This window comes from Ailuropoda melanoleuca, chromosome 7 (genome assembly GCF_002007445.2).
Source record: "Ailuropoda melanoleuca isolate Jingjing chromosome 7, ASM200744v2, whole genome shotgun sequence".
NCBI lineage: Eukaryota > Metazoa > Chordata > Mammalia > Carnivora > Ursidae > Ailuropoda > Ailuropoda melanoleuca.
The window spans coordinates 53,232,381-53,251,103 of record NC_048224.1 but is presented as its reverse complement, the minus strand read 5'-3'; the positions used below and the strand labels follow the sequence as shown (position 1 = coordinate 53,251,103).

General features: G+C 49.0%; 1 long non-coding RNA gene across 8 annotated transcripts; it reads right to left on the bottom strand.

Moving 5' to 3' along the window:
- Window positions 1-7,630: 7,630 nt before the first annotated feature.
- LOC109488993 lies at window positions 7,631-18,155 on the bottom strand. Of its 8 annotated transcripts, none has more exons than XR_004626598.1 (5): window positions 18,037-18,155; window positions 17,707-17,875; window positions 17,054-17,130; window positions 8,321-9,680; window positions 7,631-8,233 (listed from the first exon to the last, which is right to left on the bottom strand). It is a non-coding gene; the product is annotated as an uncharacterized LOC109488993 (long non-coding RNA). The 8 variants fall into 8 exon arrangements; XR_004626592.1 differs by lacking the exon at window positions 7,631-8,233 and adding an exon at window positions 14,441-15,908 and having other exon boundaries at window positions 8,320-9,680; XR_004626593.1 differs by lacking the exon at window positions 7,631-8,233 and having other exon boundaries at window positions 8,320-8,540; window positions 9,549-9,680.
- Between the last annotated feature and the right edge of the window lie 568 nt (window positions 18,156-18,723).

Sequence of the window (18,723 nt, the reverse complement as noted above, 5' to 3'; positions counted from 1 at the left end):
GTGATTCTGATATTTCTGAAGGTTACAAACTTTGGCTTAGAGGCTGGAAGACTTAAACTCAGCTGGAATCATGGATCACGGAAGCATAGATCATGCCCCACTGAGGGCTGGTTCTCAGGAGTTGCTTCTGACAGTTGAGAAGTTGTACCCAGCAAAGATTCCCACTTAAGATTGGCCTTCATTCTGGAGGGATCCCAACCTTCCTGGACATAGTTAATACTCTCTCGCATAGTTAGTAATAATAAAAGCTAAGAATGATTAAGCTCTTGTTCTGTCTAGGCCTTATAAGCATTACCTCATTTACTGCTTGCAACAGCCCCATGAATTAGGTAATTATACTGTTCTCGGTTTGCAGATGAGGCTATTGAGGAACAGAGAGGTTAAGCAATTTGCCTAAAATCACACAGCTACCTTATTCTCTGGGGTGGCCCAAGCTCTTAACTCCTGTCCTTTTTTTTTTTTTATTTTTGGAAGTTCTTATTTATTTATTTGAGAGAGAGAGAGAGAACACAGCAAGGGGAGCAGCAGGCAGAGGGAGAGGGAGAAGCAGGCTTTCCGCTGAGTGGGAGCCTGATGTGGGGCTCGATCCCAGGACCCTGGGATCATGACCTCAGCCAAAAGTAGATGCTCAACCCTCTGAGCCACCAGGTGCCCCCGAACTCCTTAATAACGCTGACCTTGCTACCAGTTAGATGTAATGAACCTGGCCTTGAATTTCTAGGTTAAATGAGGGGGCCCTGGAGGCACTTGAAAGGGAAACACAGTGACCTCTCCAACTCTCTACAGGCTTTGGACATTCCTATAAAGAGGGGAAAGGGCGGCTTAACAGAACTGAGCCCCCTTCTCCTTGTTGGTGCTACTCAGGAACTGTCACTTATATTGGGGTGACTTTTTGGGCGTCCTTCCTAAAATGCGTGATTCTACCTAAAAGAAATATTCCAAGCCACTGAAGCTTATTGCTTCAGGTAGTGACGCCTTTCCCATTTTAAACCATTTTGATGGAAATCCTTCACAAAGGGGTCCTTTGTGAACTGTTATTTTGCCCAGCTGTTTATTACTCTATAGAGTTTGCCTAGCAGGACTGAGAGGCCAGGAAAGCCCCTGGGCTCAGGCAGGTTTGGGCTTGAACTGGGTTCCATCCTTTATTCCCTGTGTCTCTTAACTTTGCTGGACCGCAGTTTTCTCAATTCTAAGGTGACAATGAGAGGGGCGCCTGGCTGACTTAGTCGGTGGAGCTTGCGACTCTTGACCTCAGGGTTGTGTGTCTTGCAAGTTGATGCTGGATGTGGGCTGGGAACTCTGCTGAGGCCAGGAGTTGGGGGGGGCAGCCCACTTCTCCTTTCCATGGGCTTCTTCCATCGGCTGCTTGGGCTCCCTCACAGCATGGTGGCTGGGTTCCCAGCACTAGAAGCCGAAGTTGCCTGTCCCCTTCAAGATTAGGTTTCAATCTGACACAGCATCACTTTGTCATATTCTCTTGGTCATGCAGTCACCAGCCAGCCCAGACTCGAGGGGATGGAGAAAGAGACTCCATCTCTTGATCGAGGTGTGGCTCTGGCAAACGGGGAGGGGAGGAACTGAGGGTGGCCATCTCTGGAATCAAGCTCACTTGCTTTTATTATAAATTGGGGTCAGGACTCCTGACCCATGAAGACAGCCTCTCCTCCACACTTCCTGCATTCCACCAGTCAGGAGGGAAGGGAGCTCCCCAAATTTTGAAACAGAACTTACTGAGCCTACCTTCCATTTCCTGTAGCTTTGAGTTCAGAGATTAGAAAGCAAAAAACCTCAGCAGAATGGGGACTAACTTTGGAGCCTTCTGCTCTGGAAATCTTTGCACATTAGAAAGGGGCCCATCTATGCAGACCCGCTTGGAAATCTCCCTGGAAGAGACTTCCTGACCCCTGGGGAAATTCCAGACAATTGGTCAGGGCTGGAGAGGGTGGCAAGGTGGTGGCTGAGAGGAACAGGCAGGGACAAACCCACTCTTTTAATTAAAGAAGATGAGCTAAACTTGGCATGGATATTTGCACAGGGGGATGTGGCTCTCAAAATGGCCTGTCTGGTAACAGAGGTATAGACACTGTGCTGCAATGTGCTGGTTCTCTGTCAAATTGGGGCCATCAGTTTCTGTGCCTCCACCCCCCCCCCCCCCNCCCCCCCCCCGCCCCTTCCCTGGCTCTCTTGGGCGGCCCTTAGGGCTCAGCTTGGATATTATTTCCTCAAGAGGCCCTTCCCAGCCTCCCACGTGCCAGGGGAGGCTCTCCCCTGCTGTGCACCCCCATAGTTCCCCACAACATCCCCCTAACTCTTGTCCACATGGACTTGCTTGTTTTCCAACCAATCCCCTCCCTGGGAGCCACGTGGTTTCTGCAGCCTTGTCCATCATGTTGCTGACTCTAGCCCAGTTCTGAGAGGGACCCCCTCACGCTCCAGTTGCCCAAGCTTGAAGCCCAGGTGACATCCTTGTTTCCTCTCACTGCCTCACCCTTGCATTCTCCAGCTGTTAAGGCTCCCGATATCCCTCAAATCTATCCACCTCTCTCTCACCTGGGTTACGCACAGCAGCCCCCTTACTGGCCTCCCTGCCTCCAGGCCCTTTTGAGTAGGGTCTTCAGAAGCAAATCTAACTGAGCCACTCCCTGTTCTATCTCTTCAGTGACTTCCCTCAATTCTCAGGATGACCTGTAAGCTCTTGAATGTGACCTACAAGGACCTTTCACGGTCTGATGCTCCCTCCCATCTTGTACTTCATTCCACCCACAATGGAAGTTTACTTCCTTATCATTTGATTATATCTCAATAAACTGCCAGGGAAAAAAGTTTACTTCCTTAAAAATGTCAGGCTGGGGCACCTGGTTGGGTCAGTTAAATGTCTGGTTCTTGATTTCAGCTCAGGTCACGATCTCAGGGTCCTGGGATGGAGCCCCGTGGCGGTGGGCTCTGCGCTCAGTGGGGAGTCTGCTTGTCTCCCTCTTCCTCTGCCCTTCCCCCTGCTCATGTGGGCATGTGCCCGTGCTCTTTCTCTTTCTCACTCTTAAATAAATCTTAAAAAAAAAAAACGTCAGGGACACTTGGGTGGCTCAGTCAGTTAAGCATCTGCTTTCAGCTCAGGTCATGATCTCGGGGTCCGGGGATCGAGCCCCGCAGCAGGGAGCCTTTTTCTCCCTCTCCCTCTGTCTGCTGCTCCCCATTTGTACTCTCTCTCTTTCAAATAAATAAGTCAGGGTCTTTCTACCCTCCCAACCTTTACGTTTGCTCTTCCTCATTCAGAACAATCTTCTTCCTCATCACTTTCCTAACTTTTATTCATCCTTCACATTCAGCTTGGGCGTCACTTCCTCCAGGGAGTCTTCTTGGGTCACACGGTGTGCTTCCTTTCTCCCGTGTTTATCACACCGTACTGCAATAGCACGTTTAAATGTCTGGGTCCTGCTTTAGGAGAGTTTCTCAACCTCAGCACGATTATTTTTTTGGACTGGTTCATTCCTTGTGGGGGGCTGGCCTATGTGTTAGAGGGTGTTTGCAGCATCCTGGGCTGTACGCGCGAGATGCCAGTAGCACATCTCAGCCAGTGATGACGATTGGAACCATATCCAGACATTGCTAAGTGCCCCCCGCCCCGTAAGAACCACTGTCCTATAGCAACAACGCCAGTCTTATTCGTAGTTACTTTTCAAGCACGTGGCACAGCCCCTCGACGGGTATTTGATACCCTTTTCATTGCCGTGTACGATGTTTTGCATTTCTCTCATTTGACAGATAAAGAGACTGAAGCAAGACTCACCTGATGGCATGTAATTTGTAAGCAGCAGAGCTGGGAGATCACCCCAGATGTGCCCGGCTACACAGCCTCCTCTTTGTGAGTCAGCGTCCCGTGAGTGCGTGAGTGTGAATCAGCCTGCCAGAGTGACGACCTGGACCCGGGACCTGGGACAGGTACTTCAGGAGCTCCGCCCTGAGAGGCCCTGCCTCACCTGAGGGCTGTGACCTTGGGCAGGTCGCATCACCCCACCGTGCTGTGAGGCTTCCTGTCCTGCACAGCCCCTGCTTCTGGGGGGGTAATGAGAGGATCCAGTGACGGAAATGAAGTGGATGAATCATGTGAGGGCAGTGCACGGGTGACAGGAGCCGCAGGGCCCCGCACAGAGCCTGGCTTGCGGTGGGTAAAGGATATAAAGAAATGAGGAGGCAGGAAGGGGCCCACCTGAGGACCCCTCACTCCGTGTTCTCCAAGATTCTGCTAATCCTGAGCTCACAAATTCCTGCCTACAGATGCTCAGATAGGAGTCCCTTGGCTCAGATAACACATCCGGGGCAGAGGGTTGGCTGGCTGGAGGCTGAACTCGGCTTCAGGCAAGCCTGACAGTCAGGAATGTTGGCCCATCATGCCAGAGATTTCCTTTTTACAAAAACAGCCAGAAATCTGGGCTTTTATGTGAAATCTCCCAGTTTAAACATATTGACTACTAAATATTTGTAAACCCTGTACAAGCCAAACAAAACACACCTGTGGGCTAGAGTCAGCCCACGGAAATCAGCTTGTGAGCTCTGTACTTAACCCTTTGGGGGCCAGCTTGTACCCCTTGGGAGGAGCCGGAGGAAGGCAGGTGGAGGCAGAGTTTGGTAAGCAGGAGGCCTGGGTGCCAGATCCCTGTTTCTCTTGCACCTCAGTCTCCCCATATGATGGGGTTGCCAGTCCTAGCTGGAATGGTCCCCTGGGTGAACACCCCTCCTGGACACCCCTCCTTTGCGCAGGCTGACTCACTGGGAGGATCTGGGTTGGGCTCTTTGCTGGAAGCTGAGTCAGTCTTGATTTGAGGTGATGATATTCACATGCCACCCACCTGTCAAGAACTAGCACAGGGGCACCTGGGCGGCTCAGTTAAGCGTCTGCCTTCGGCTCAGGTCATGATCCCAGGATCCTGGGATTGAGCCCCACATTGGGCTCCGAGCTCAGCAGGGAGACTGCTTCTTCCTCTGCCTGCCCCTCCCCCTGCTTATGCTCTCCCTCTCTGTCAAATAAATAAATAAAATATAAAAAGACCAACAACAAAAAAACAAGCACACATGGGGACTGGCCATTGCAGGGGACCACCGCCGAGGCTGGTGCTGGCAGAAACAGTTTCCAGGCAGGCCTCCAAGAGGGTCCTGTCCAGATGCGAGGTTGGACCAAAAGCCATCTCCTGGCTGTTTTTAGTGCCTGCTCAGCACCCAGGGCTCCTCCTGGCTGGGCACTCTGGTTTTGTTCTGACGAACGATCCCTCTTCCACCTCGAGTTCGGGCAATACGAGGGAGGGATCCCAATTCTGGCTTCAGTGGGAAGGCTGCGGCCCAGGTCTGGTCCATGAGAGGAATGCCTCCCTCTGTCCACAGTGATTGGTTAAGGGTGAGCACGTGACCCAACTGGACCTATGAGAGCCTGCGCTGGGGAGATCACCCCATGGAGGCAGCCTTCGTATTAATGAAACCAACGCCAGAAAGGCTAAGCAGCGGATGGAGAGAGTTCAGCTGGGGTTTCAGAACTTCGATCCAGCAGTTCCTGAAACTCTGTCTATCCTCGGGATCCAGGTGCAGCACCTCCAATCTCCAGTTTTGCTTCCGTCACTTTAAGCAGGCATTTGTCAGGCGCAGCTAAGAGTCGTCAGGGTCCCACCCTAAGGGTCCACGATTTACATTCCAGGTCGAAATACCTTCAGAGCATCTGCCTAGACTATAGATGTTTCTCAAGTTGTAACCCGAAGACCTTTAGCTGGAGGATCATTAGCTGTTAATGCACGTTTCCAAGCCCCCATCCCGACCAACTGAAACAGATCCCGGGGTTGGCCGGGAGTGGGGCGGATGAGAAGTTTTAAAAAGCTCCGGGCTGGTTCTAAGTCTCGAGTTTGAGAACACGCCGACCTCTGCGCTTGGTTTCCGCTCTCCTCCCTCCCGGATACCTGGTCCAAACTGAGCCAATCAGCTTGCTTTCCCCCCAGTTTGGAATTGGGATTTAGGGACCCGCTCAGGCTTTGTGGCTGTTTGACCCTCCCTCCACCTCCCACCCCAAGAAATAGAAAAGGTTGCTCAGCAGAGGGAGAGGAAAGAGGGAACAAGTGAGAAGAGGCAGGGCCGAGAGTCCGACGTAAGTGACCGAGGCTCCATACTGTTCCTCATCCTGATCCCTGCCCCGCGAGTCCCCCTTGCCCATCGCCTGCGGGGCCCCTGTGTTTTTAGAGCCCCTTCCACTTTCTGCGGTGGGTAACTAACTCCGGGTGATGTCTGTTACTTGTAGTCAAGAGACCCTTACCTGAGAATTCACTTTCTTCTCAAGGTCTTGGTTTCCTTATCTGTAAAATGACCAACATTTTGTGATTCAGGACACCCTCCCTCCATATGCAGCAGGTCCTCACCGAAGAGGCCCCGCTTAAAGGACTCCTTCCTTCAGGAAAGATCTTGATAAGGTGGGGGTAGAGGTAGCAGAAGGATTTTGCTATAGCAGTGCCTTTCAAACTCTGGTGTGCATTGAAATGATCTGGAGAAAAAAAAAAAGATCTGGAATCTGTCTAAAATGCAGATTCCTGTACACCCCCCCTCCATGTGCAATCTGTGATCACTGGGTAGGTCTGATAGGGCCCAATTATCTTTTTGTCTGTCTGTCTGTTTGTTTTACAGATTTTTTTGAGGTATAACTGACATACAATGAACTCCATATATTTAACAATTTTTAAAGTTTAATTAATTAATTTTACTTTTAATTTTTTTAGTAATCTCTACACCCAATGTGGGACTCAAATTCAGGACCCCGAGATCAAGAGTCACAATTCTCTTCCCACTGAGCCAGCCAGGCGCCCCTGACAATTTGATAAGTAGGTATGTATATCTGTGAAACCATCACTGTAATTAAGACAATGAGAATTGCCATGAAAATCCCCATCACCACCAAGTTTCTTGGTGCCTCTTTATAATCATCCCTTTTTCCCTGCTCCCTCCCACCACTTCCCCAAGCAACCACTGGTCTGCTTTCTGTCACTATAGGTAGTATGCATATTCCAGAATTTTACCTAAATGAAATCATGCAGCAGGCACTCTTCCTTTGTCTGGCTTTTTTTCACTCAGCCTAATTATTTTGACATGTATCCACGTTGCCGTGTTTATCCATAGCTCAGTCTTTTATTGGTGACTAGGATATACCATAATTGATTTATCTAATCACACACTAGTGGGCATTTTAGTTGTTTCCAATATTCAACTAGCACAAATAAAGCTGCTGTGAACCCTTGTGTACAAGTCTTTGTAGATACAAATGCTTTCCTTTCCTTGGATTACCTAGGAGTGGAATGGCTGGATCATATGGTTGGTGTATGCTTCATGTTTTAAGAAGCTGCCAAACTGTTTTTCAAAGTGAATGCATCATTTTACATTCCCACCAACAATGTCTGGCAGTTTCCAGGGCTCCACATTCTTGCCAACATTTGGTGGCATTTTAATTTTAACCATTCTTTTTTTTTTTTTAAAGATTTTATTTATTTATTTGACAGAGAGAGACAGCCAGCGAGAGAGGGAACACAAGCAGGGGGAGTGGGAGACGAAGAAGCAGGCTCCTACCTATGAAGCCTGATGTGGGGCTCGATCCCACCAGAACACCGGGATCACGCCCTGAGCCGAAGGCAGATGCTTAAGGACTGTGCCACCCAGGCGCCCCTAATTTTAAACCATCCTAGTAGGTGTGAAGTGGCATCTCACTGTGGTCTTTATTTGCATTTCTCTAAGACCAATGGTGTGGTTACTTGCCCTCTGTAGATCTTCTTTGATGGGGTGTCTATTCTATTTAAATAGTCTTCTTATTAATAAGTGTTTAGAATTCTTTATATATCCAGATACAAACCCTTTGCTAGCTCTATTTTTGCAAGTATTTTCTCTCACTCTGTGCATGCATTTTCATTTTCGTAACAAATGCCATAGGTTATTTTGATACACATGAAGTCTGAGAACCTCTCTTCAATGACAAACAGTGCAAATTCAAACAGTAAGGAAATTCAAACAGTAACGAGAGGGGCTGGACTATCCAACTGGCAAAAATAAAAAAGCTCTCAGGCATTACTGGTGGCGGACAATGGAGAACACTCTTCATTCTCTGTTACAAAGAGTGGAAATTGGTGCAAAATCCTGGGAGGACTATTTGCTGTTCATTCATCAAAATCTTTAAATGCAGGTTTCTTTGACTTGGCAAGTTCAGTTCTAGAAATTTTTCCTGGAAAAAATAAACAGTCAAAAGCAGTAAGTAGTCCCAGGATCTTCGGTCCGGGGATTGTGCTGACAGGTGGGGCTACAGACATACCTGGCTGGTCAGTGTGGTATCTTCGTACTGTGCCCCCACGTGCTCAGAGTCCTTTTGCTGTCAAGCCTGGGTGGGAGGTCAGTGAGACTGGAATTTGACCCAAGCCTGGCAGGGTGGCCAGAGGAAAGTACAGGGCAGGTCTCACTTGATTGCATCAGGGGCCTGGCGTGGACTTGGAAGCTCCAGGATTCAGGTTCTAACCAACCACCACCAGCGCAAACTGGGAAACAGGGACATCTGATTGACACAGCTACTTGGGGCCTAAGAAGAGACAGCCCTTTGCTCTCCAAGCACCAGTAGTTTCCCTGGGATTGGGGGAAGTGGGGCCTTGGCTGAGGCTGGATCAGGACATCTGGAGCTGGCTGTGAGAAGGAAGCTGTGGTCCTGGAGATCTGGGTTCTAGATCAGTCCCTGTCCTACTGTGCCACTTAGGCGGGGCCAGCCTGTTCCCCTTCCTAGGCCCCAGTCTCCCCAAATGGACAGTGAGGAAGTGGATCAGATAGTCTCCTCTGCCCCTCCAGCAAGGAGTGAAAGCATGGGTGCTGGAACCAGCCAGACCTGAGTTCCACTTCTGTCTCCAACACTTTCTGTGACTTGGCATGTTGATTAGCTTCTTTGAACCTCAGTTTCTATCGCAACTTAAAGCCCTGCAACAGCTTTGCATTGTGCTTTGGAAAAAGGCCCTCAGGATCTGCCCCTTCCCACCTCTCAGCTCCAGTTCCCGCCACTCTCCCCCTCCTTTGTCACACTAGAGCCCCCAAACTCCTCCTGTCCCCAGGGCCTTTACACACACTGCTGCCTCTGCCTTGCATGTCTTTGGCCTCTCTCCCTAGTTAGTTCCTATTCCTTTATCACAGCTCAGATGCCACTTCCTCAAGGAAGCCTTCCCTGACCCCAGACACAATCACTCCTGCTGCTTATCCCTTCTATAGTGCAACTCTGGTCATTAAACAATCATGTCTGCATGATTATGCGTTTGTCTGATGTCTATCTCCCAGAGGCATCGTGAGCTCCCTGAGAGCAGAAACGAGACAGTCTTGTCCCTTGTGCAGGCCTGGCATACAGTAGGCACCCCTGTAATTTTGTTGAACATGTAATGCTGACACCAAACTTCATCCATTCTAAGATGTGTTTCCCCCCACATTTAAACATCTCTGAAGAAGTCAGAATATATTTTACAACTTCAGAGACAAGGTAGCAACCATGACATATTCGTCAATACCTATACCTGTGCATTGAAACTTGCCACTTGGAAGGACATCCCGAGACGAGAATAGCATACTCTGAAGAAAATCGGTGTTGCCCATGCTCTTCATGACACAGGCCAATAATGTCTGGAACAACACAGACCTCAACGACTCTGAAGGAAAAGGTGATGCAGAAAAGTCAGACTCTATCTTCACTAAATTATTTTCATCATATATATGCACAATATTGATATATGATTTAAAAAGAAGTCTAAGTTTAAAAGAGCACTATCAATAAATATAAAATGAAATTTCTTTTTTTTTTTTTAAAGATTTTATTTATTTATTTGACAGAGAGAAAGACAGCCAGCGAGAGAGGGAACACAAGCAGGAGGAGTGGGAGAGGAAGAAGCAGGCTCATAGCAGAGGAGCCTGATGTGGGGCTCGATCCCATAACGCTGGGATCACGCCCTGAGCCGAAGGCAGACGCTTAACCGCTGTGCCACCCAGGCGCCCCTAAAATGAAATTTCTAAGTGATAAATGCTGCGTCATATTTTTCTTGTTAGTGCTTTTTTCTTTTATCATGGCATAGAAATCAATGCTGAATCTTTCTACCGAAGCCGTCTCAGATTTAATTCAATACTGCGCGCTCCTACCTTCACGGGATAGTGGGGCAATTCCAGCGAGAGACCAGAGGAGGGCGCAGTGCTCTGGGCGGCCACTGGGGGCACTCTGCTCCCAGGTGCCTTCCCAGCCCAAAGTTTGAGGAATCTGGGCTCGAAGCCGGGCGGTGTGTGTTGCTATCCATGTGTCCTATAGGTGGCGCTAGAGAACCACAGTCAGGCGCAGCCCAGAGAGTTCTAGGCTGGAGGGAGGCTTTAGAAGTGTCCTGTCCTGGCAAGGAGTAGGCTCTCTTGCTACCCCGGGGAGAGGACATAGCCAGTTCTACCAGCGCATCTAGCCCAGAGGAAGCTCTGGGTGTGGAGAGAGCTTAGGAACTAACAGAAATTAGGGACCCTGCTTTGCCTGGGCAAGTGTGTGATTTTATTTCCCCTTCCCTTTCTGGCCTCAGTCCCCCCCCCCCCCCCCNATGCAGTTAGGGTGTGAGAGCCTGCCAGACCTGAGCCCAGACAGTAAAGGTCGGTGGTGGCTGAAAGGCTGCCACTGGCTTACCTGCCAAAGCCCTGGGACAGCCCTCACCTTGTCTGACCTTGCCACCTCCCCCTGAGGTCATGATGTTTCCCTTCTCCTGGGATTGGGGGAAGAGATTCAGTGACTTTCCCAAGACTACAGAACTGCGAGTGGTTGGAGCCAGAAGTGAAAGCTAGGTCTCTTGCTGCTTCGACCATGTCGTCTGTGAAAGAAGGGCATGCAAAGCAAGGTGGGAGTGAGTTTCCCACCAAAGAAAGGAGCTCAGAGAAGTTCTTTGGCAAGATGATGGATCAATCATACATGCCTAATTTGTCTCCCTACTAAAACTACAATAAAGAGGTTTTAAAAAAAATTCTCAGAAGGGACACAGAAAGCACAAACTATAAAAGAACTTGATAAATTAGACTCTATCAAAATGTAAAACTTGCTCTTGAAATGTCATCATGAAGAGAATGAACAGGCAAGATACACACTGGGAGAAAAATATTTGCAATACATATCTCTGACAAAGGACTTGTATCCAGAATATACAAACGTTTACAACTCAATAATGAGACAAACAGCTCAACTTAAAAATGGGCAAAATATTGGAATAGTTACTTCACAAAAGAAGATACACGAATGGCCAGTCAGCATATAAGAGATGCATAACCTCACTGGTCATAAGGGAAGTGCAAATTGAAACCACGATGAGATACCTCCACAGGCCCACTTGATTGTCCATACTTAAAAAGACCCATAATTCCAAGTGTTGGTGAGGTTGTGGAACAACTGGGACTCTCATGTCCTGCTGGTAGAAATGTAAAATGGAACACCACTTTATTTTACTTATTTTTTAAAAAAATTTTTAACGATTTTATTTATTTATGAGAGAGAGAGAGAGAGAGAAAGAGCACAAGCAGGGGAGGGGGGAGGGGCAGAGGGAGAAGCAGACTCCCCGCTGAGCGGGGAGCCCAATGAGGGGATCCCAGGACCCTGGGATCATGACCTGAGCTGAAGGTAGACGCTTAACCAACTGAGCCACCCAGGTGCCCTGGAACACCACTTTATTTATTTATTTTTTTAAGATTTTATTTATTTATTCGACAGAGATAGAGACAGCCAGCGAGAGAGGGAACACAAGCAGGGGGAGTGGGAGAGGAAGAAGCAGGCTCCTAGTGGAGGAGCCTGATGTGGGGCTCGATCCCAGAACGCCGGGATCACGCCCTGAGCTGAAGGCAGACGCTTAACCGCTGTGCCACCCAGGCGCCCCGGAACACCACTTTAGAAAACAAATTTGCAGTTCTTATAAAATTAAACCTACGCTTCCTACACACCCAGAGAATCCACTCTTAGGTGTTTACCCAAAAAGAATGAAAACATATGTCTGCCCAAAGGCTTGTTTAGGAATGTTCCTAGCAGCCTTATTCACAACAGGCAGAAACTAAATATATTCAGTGAGTTGTGTAAAAAATGTACAAACCTGGGGCACCTGGCTGGTTCAGTCGGAAGAGTGCGTGACTCTTGGTCTTGGGGTTGTGAGTTCGAGCCCCATGCTGGGTGTAGCGATGACTTGAATAAATAAGTAAACTTAAAAAAAAAAGAAGAAGCGTACAAATTCGAAGCGTGATTGGTGATTTCACCCGGAACTGCAGCATTACTTCCGCGATGGACCACAGAGGAGAGGAAATGGGGGGAGGGGTGATGCAGGAGGGACTAAGTCTTTCATCCTAACAGGCAGTCAGTAGGCAAGCGGAGGGGAGACAGGGAGACAGGGTAGGTGGTAGAAAATGGGTTAAATTAATGTATCAAAAGATAGCCATATGTGCTTGTGACCTAGAAATAGGAGATGTGTAAGTGCTGGGAAAAAGATCAGCTGAGAGAGTCCACAGTGGTTGCTTTTGGGGAGACAGGAAACCGCTGTCTTCTTATCCCCCTTCAGCACACGCTGATTTGGCTTTCTGTGCACACACTGGGTCTCACTGAGGCTCATGCCCATTTATGCCCATTTTAACATCTTTAAAATCAAGATGCATCTTCTCACAGTCAACGGGGCTCCTGGCAACTATAATCAAAGGTGGTTTTTCCTGATGGTGCCTAAGAAATGGTGCGCGTTACAAACAGGGGTGTCTTGGGTTCACTGAAGCATGGTGTTATTTTCATTTTCATTCGTTTATTTACTTATGTACGTAATTTTAGGTAATTTCTACACCCAACAGGGGGCTCAAACTCACGACCCCAGGATCAAGAGTTGCATGCTCTACCGACAAAGCCAGCCTGGCATTCTTTTCATGAAATAATTATTTAAAAGAAAAAGAATGAGCCAGTTGGAACAGCTACGGTTTATTGAGCTCCTACTGTGGGTCAAGCACTGTGCTTCCTGCCCATGTTTTTGTTTCATATTCTAAACAACCCTGCCTTGTAACTCAGATTTTTGAGAAGCGGAAATAGGAGCTCAGAGAGGTTAAGTGACTTCCTTAATGTCACCCAGCGAGTAAGGGATAGACACAAGTCAAAAACTAGGGGCTGTCTGACTCCTGAGTATGTCGCCTCTGTTTTGATTAGTTTGAAAGAGCTCCATCTATGGTCCCTCTGGTTGTGTGGCCCAGAGAGAAACAGGGGCTTGCTCAAAATCACACAGCAAGCCTAAGGCTGAGTCGGGCCTAGACTTGGGCCTTTAATCCCCAATCCAGCATCCTCTCTTCAACCTGGTCTCTCCTTTCCTTCCTGTCACCCCAATGCTCAGGATACCCTCGAGAGCTCAGACCGCAGGTCCCAAATGCAGGCAACCCTTATGGGGCCCAGCAGAGGCCCGGGAGGTGGACTGTGGGTGGGCAGGGCCGAGCCTGGTGCCTGGTGGGTCTCAGGCCTGGGTCTTGTGAACGCAGCTGTGAGCACCTGGATCAGCCACTGGGCAAGACTGGCCTCAGGACAGGAAAACCCACCAGGGAGAGCCTAGGGGCCCCCTTGTAGGGGGAATGGTGAGGAGAGACCAGGGGCTTGTTTGGAAGCTGTATTCGCCCAGTGAGCTCACTATTTTATGTGATGATGTCTTTGTTTGGGGTGGCTGGGGCAGAGGGCTGCCAGTACTTATTATGACAGGGAGGGGAGTAAAGCCTGCCAAGTGGTCCATGGGCTTTGCCTCTCCATGTACAGAGTATCTCACCAGCCCTCCTAACAGAGGCCCAGAGAGGTCAAGCCACGTAGCTGCAGTCACACAGCCAGGAGCCCGGCTGACTCCAGAGACTGCGCTCTCACACCTCCCTTCTTCCCCAGTGTTTACATCTGATAGCACGAGTCTATCTGGGGCACCAGCCCCTTAAAGGGAAACCCACATCCTGTCTCTGGGTCTGCCTCAAAGAGATGAATTTTCGATAATGGGGCATCAGGAGCTAATCTCTCACGTACAACTCTGCCTCCTCTTTCCTTCCTCTCTCCCCAGCCCCCGACCTGCCCATGGCCAAGGCCTGCCTGTGGTTTTTGCAGCATTTCCACACCTCGTGTCTCAGAGCCTCACTTTCCTTTTCTGTCAAATGAGAGGAAGAATAAAGCTGACTTTATAGGGGTCTTTGGAGATCGGACGAGCGGATGTGTGTTCCGTGCTTGGCAGTATGCCTAGTGGGAGTCTGGGAGGAGAGCCTGGGAGTTGGGGGCAAGGATGTGACCCCAGATTCTGCCACTGACCAGCTGTGCAGCTGGAGGCAAGTCCCTGCCACTCTGCACCTCGGTTTTCTCGTCTGTATGATGGGGGCGGTGGACACACTTTTCATCTTCCTAAAGCAGGTGCCGGGGGAGACTGACCTTACTGCGGTTCACGGTCATCTTCAGTGCTCAGCTACATTGATCCTCTTCTCCTATCAGAAAAGCCCATCTAGAAAGCTCATACCAAGACTTCTCTGTTCCCCAGGATGCCAAGAATCTTCACAAGACCCAGCCGAGGGGCCCCTCTGATCCTCAGTTTCTTCATCTGCAAAATGGGCACCCTCACTGCAGTGCATTGAGAACTCAGCGAGCGATGCACACCGATCGTCCAGGCAAGCTCATCTGGCAGAAGAGCTCCCTTCCACAAGTGTGCACGGGGAGGTGAGCAAGGATGTTCACTGCAGCAGAATTTGCAAGGGAGGAAAGGGGAAATTGCCTCGTTCCCCTGCAGGCACCCACGGTGGCAGCCCCCAAGGGAGCCCGGTGCTCCTCCACACCTGGTATTCATGGTCTGGGAAGCCCCTCGTACACGTACCAGAGTTGGTCTGAGCGACCAGTGGCGGAGTGGCCTGCCGTTGTGAATGTCACACCTGAGATTGGGTTACGAAACGCTGCCACTTCCATCCTGGGCTCTCTCATTACTCACTCTGGGGAAGCAGCTGTCACATCATAGGGACACGCAGACAGCCTGTGGAGAGGCTCAGGGAACCAGAGTCTGCCACTACAGGCAGCGAGGCACTGAGGCCTGTGACGGTCACAGGAGTGAGCCTGGACGCTGATTCTCCGGCCCCTTCAGAAGACAGTAGCCTTAGCTGACAGCTTTCCGCAACCCCAGAGACCTGGAGCCAGAGCGACCCAGCTCAACCACTCCGGAAGCCTGACCCTCAGCATCTCTCACATGATAAATGTTTGCTGTTCGAAGCTGCTAACTTTCGGGGTGGTTTGTTACACAGCAATAAATAACGAATCCAGGGCCCCATTAAATACATTTATACATGTGTTCCCCAATGCCGGACCAATGTTAAAAAGAATAAGGCAGATCCCTCTATCCAAACATGGAAAGATAGCCAAGGTATGCTGCTAAGTGAAAGGAAGTCTTGCAGAACAATAGATATCAAATGATGCTTTTTGTATAAAAAGCACAGGAAAAAAAATCTGGAAGAATAGATCTAAATTATAAATTGTCGTTATTTCTCCTTAAAGAGCAGGGAGCGGGCACAGGAGACCTTCATTCATTTCTGTGATGTTTGAACTTTTTACCTTGTCTCACTTTGGTAAAACCAGTGGAAAAATACAACAATTTTAAAAAGATTTGCCTAAGATGGGCCTGATAGAAAAGCATAGTAAATTGGCTTAAATAACCAATAGGCCTTGAAATCTCAGCGTTTAACAGATTAGGAGTGAATCTCTTCGTCTTGTGAAGTTCGGTCAGCAGCTGAGAGGGAAGGGTGGGAAGGGCTGTCCTTCATGGAGCCATCCAGGGTTCTGGCTGATGGGGACTTTGCTCTTGTCCTGTCTTCACATGGGGCTTCCTAGGTGTATCTAGGCCCTGGGCACAGGTAGACCTCTAGTTGGAAGACGGGGGAAGCGAGAGTGTAAAGGATAAAGTGAAGGATTTTTTTGTGGGACAGGTCTGAAATGGTGCTCAGTCACATTTGCTCACATTCCATTTGGTCAAAATTCTGTCACCTTCTGGTCATGTCTCCTACTCGAGGACCTCAGGACCATCAACCCCTTGCCCACCCGCTATCCGCCACCTCCCCCTCCAGGTTGGCTGTCCATTTTCACTGTGTTCTCCTATCTGAGAGCCCTTCCCCCCGCCAAGATTTTATTTTTAAGTCATCTCTGCACCCAACGTGGGGCTTGAACTCACAACCCCGAGATCAAGAGTCACACATTCTACTGACTGAGCCAGCCAGGCACCCCCTACCGGAGAGCCTTAGCTGCAGGAATATTAAGGCAAGGCCCTCCTGCTCCTGCAGATACTGCTGGCTGCCCAAAGGAAGTGCTGATGCAGCACATTCTGGAAGAGTTAACTCTGCTGATGGTGGCTCAGCCTGTCCAGTGTGGTCTGTCAGTGAGGAACACAGCCTTCGACCTGCTGCCCTCCCGCCTCCCCCTCGCAAGGGCAGGGCGCTGTCACCTAGGGTGGAGCTGTTCAAGAATGAACCCAGGGTCATGGAGCCCCAGGAATTGTTCGCAAACTGCTGTGTGCATCCTCATGAATCTGCAAGCCAGCAGTGCCAAGGTCATGAAGTAGGATGACCGGTGCTCCCCAGGCTTCTCCCTTCACCAAGCACTGTGCTGACGCCCTGCCCTGCAGGAGTGTGTGGGATCCTCTAAGCTACTCTCTGAGAAGTCTCTAGATGGGGAAACTGAGGCTCCGAGAGGTGACATCATGTACCCAAGGTTACATAACTCTTAAGGAGTAAGGCTGTGAAGAGAGTGTAGGCAGGTCTGCCTGACTGCAAAGCCAGTGTTTCTTTTTTCTTTTTTAAGTAAGTTCTGCGCCCAATGTGGGGCTCTAACTCATGATCTTAAGATCAGAAGTCCCCTGTTCTACTAACTGAGCCAGCCAGGCACCCCCAAAGCCAGTGTTTCTAATCCTTACTCCATGTGGGCAGAGTCAGTGTCCAGCAGTTGGTGACATTTGATCTGAGGCCCGAATAATTAGGAGCCAGCAGCAATGGGAAGATGCAGGGACAGACATACCAGGCAGAGAACATGGCAAGTGCAAATGCCCTGGGGCAGGCACGGGCTCAGACAGGGAGGCTGGAGTGATCAGGGGCCTAGAAAACAAGGAGAAGGGAAAACGTGGAAAGTGAGCTCAGAGAGTGGGTGAGGGACACCCTGAGGTCTCTTGCAACCCACAGTAAGGATTTTGGATTCTATTCGAAGAACAGTGAGACACTCTTGGAGGCTGGAAGCAAGGGAGTGATATTTTCCAAACTGTGGGCCTGAGCGTTTTCAAGTTTTGAACTATCTCAATATTCCAGTAAAATTGCCAGCCTCCATACTGGAACCACGTGGAGCCTGGCCTGTGTTAGCATTCCTGCTTGTGTCCGAGCCAAGTGGGGCTATGTCAAGGACCCAGGCCAGTGAGAAAATAACAAAGAGAGGGCAACTGTGTTATTTATTGCTATAATCTATATTTTGTTGTAATCTAGATTATTTGCTATAATCTAACATATTAACCCCCCAAACTCAGCACCATCAAACAACAAACATTTACCATCCCACAGTTTCTGTAGGTCAGGAACCTTCAGCTTAGGGTCTCTCACAGCACTACAATGGAGGTATCAGCAGGGCCTGGGGACCTATCTCAACGCTCAAATGGGGAAGGATTTCCTTCCAAGCTCACTCACCTGATTGTCGGCAACATCCAGTTCCTCCACGGCTTTGGCCAGGAGCCTTCTTCAGTCCCTCACCACGTGGGCCACAGGGCAGCTTACAATGTGGCCGGGGGCTACACCACAGCCAGCAAGTAAGAAATCCAGAGGGCACAAGCAAGATGGAAGATAGCGTCTTTTGCACCTAATGTCAGAAGTGACATCCCATCATTTTTTTCTTCATAAGCTTAAAAAAATTTTGTGGCATAATGTTATGATTTACAGAAAAATTGCAAAGAGAGTACAGAGGGTTTCTATACTTCCCCATCCCGCCCAGTTTTCCCGAACATTATCGTCCTCATTTACCATGGAACATTTGTCAAGAGAAACCGACTGTGCTGCGTAATTATGGGCTAGAGTCCAACATTTATTCGTATTTCACTCATCTCTATGCTGATGTTTTCTCTCTGTACCAGGATCCGACTGAGGATACCACATGGCATTCTGTCATGTACCCTTGATTTTTTTCTGGTCTCTGACAGTTTCCCAATCTTTGCTTCCTCTTCATGACTTTGAGTTTCGAGGCGCACTGGCCAAGGCTCTGGGAGAATGTCCCTCAGTTCGGGTTTGTCTCTGTTTTTCTCACGATTGTGTTAGGGTTATGGATTGAGGGGTAGGATACTATAGAATTGGACAAAGTGTCCTCCTCGTTCCATTATATTGGGGGCTCATGATACCCATGTGACGTCACCTGTGAGATTAATCTTCACTTTTTTTTTTTTTTTACTTTCACCTCTTGATTAAGGTAGTGTGTGATATGTTTCTCCACTATAAGGTGATAATGTTTTCCTTTCTCTCACTTTGTTCTTTAGAAACAAGTCAGTAAGCCCACCCATAATGAAAGGGGTACAGAATGAAAGTGCACCTCTGGGAGGAGTGTCATAAATTATTTGGATTTCTTCTGTAAGGACGATCTGTCCCTTCTCTCCCATGTACATGTTTGTTCATGTCGATGTGAACTTGTGTGTCTTTATTAGATACTTTGAGTTTTAT